Genomic DNA, 1,730 nt, shown 5'->3' with positions numbered 1-1,730 from the left:
CATTAGAGAATTTATTAGATAAGACTATTAGCAATCAGGGGCTGAATCCAGATGGACAAAAACAAAGTTAGATCATCAGATCAAAAATGTATGAAATATCAAGCAGGGACACCAACAAGATGATGGGCTAGGAAGTTCCAGCCAGTGTCCCTTCACAGAAAACTGATGTAAGGAACCAACCACGCATGCAAAACCTTTCTCAGAGCTCTTGATTCCAGATGAGAGATTACAGCACCCGACTGGAGCACAGAAACAGGAAAAGATGCACTGAAGAAGGTAGGAAGGATAGTTCCATTCTACCTGGGTCACCCATTGCCCAAGCCCCTGCACCAAAAAGCTGAGAGAGATCCCCTCCACACCAGAGCTCTTCTTGAGGAAAAGAGAGTCAAATGAGCATCCAACTTCTCTGTTGACCTAGGCTCCAGGCCTGCCCCAGTGAACCCCAATGCCAGGCTGGCCCCCGCAGACCTGGTTTACAGGCCTGCACCAGTGGTCCCCAGCACAAGGCTAGCCGTGTGAACATAGGCTTCAGACCTGCCTCAGTGCCAGGCCAGCCTCTGGGGACCCGAGGAGGTGAAAGACCTGTACATGAAAACTATAAAACATTGCTGGAAAAAGTGAAGAATTACAAATCAATGGAAAGATATCCCATGTTCATGGCTTAGAAGAATCAAATTGTTAAAACGTACGTACTACCCAAAGCAGTCTACGGATTCAATTTAATCTCTATCAAAATTCTAATGGTATTTTTCATGGAAACAGAAAAAACAACCCTAAAATTCTTATGGAACTGTAAAAGACCACAAATAACCTAAGTAATCTTGAGAAAGAAAAACAAAGATGGAGGCAACACACTTCTTGATTTCAAAGTATACTGCAAAGCTGTAGTAATCAAAACAGTATGGTACTGGCCTAAAAAGAGAAACATAGGCGAATGGAACAGAATAGGGAGCCCAGAAATAAACCCACAGATATATGGTCAACTAATCTTTGACAATGGCACCAAGGACACACACGGGGAAAGGATAGTATCTTCAATAAATGGTGCTGGGAAAACTAGAAATCCACATGCAAAAAAATGAAATTGGACCCTCATCTTAAACCATACAGTAAAATCAATTCAAAATAGTTTAAAACTTAAACATAAGACCAGAAGCCATAAAGTTCCCAGAAAAAAAATTGGGAAAAGCTCCTTGACGTTGGTCTCAGCAATGATTTTTTTGGATTTAACGCCTAAGCACAGGCAGCAGAAGCAAAAATGAACAAGTGGGACCATATCAAACTAAAAAGCTCTGTGTGGCAAAGGAAACCATCAACAAAAGGCAACCTACTGTATAGGAGAAAATATTTACAAACCATTTATCTAGGGGTTAATATCCAACATATATAAGAGACTCCTACAACTCAATATAAAAAAAAAACCCAATCACTCAATTAAAAAATGGGCCAAGGACCTGAACAAACAATTCTCAAAAGAAGACATGCAAATAGTAAAGAGGTACATGAAAAGGTGCTCATCATCGCTAATAATCAGGGAAATGCAATTTAAAACCACAATGAGGTATTACTTCACACCTCTTAGGATGGCTATTATTTAAAAAAAGAAAATGGAACCCTAAGGGTAAGAACTGTTGGTGAGGATGTGGAGAAAAGGGAACCGTTGTGCACTGTTGGTGGGGAATATAAATTGATATGGCATTAAGACAACAGTATGTAGGTTCCCTAAAAAA

The sequence above is a fragment of the Diceros bicornis genome, unplaced genomic scaffold (genome assembly GCF_020826845.1).
Source record: "Diceros bicornis minor isolate mBicDic1 unplaced genomic scaffold, mDicBic1.mat.cur scaffold_93_ctg1, whole genome shotgun sequence".
NCBI classification, from domain to species: Eukaryota; Metazoa; Chordata; class Mammalia; order Perissodactyla; family Rhinocerotidae; genus Diceros; species Diceros bicornis.
Note: the sequence above shows the minus strand (reverse complement) of the source record.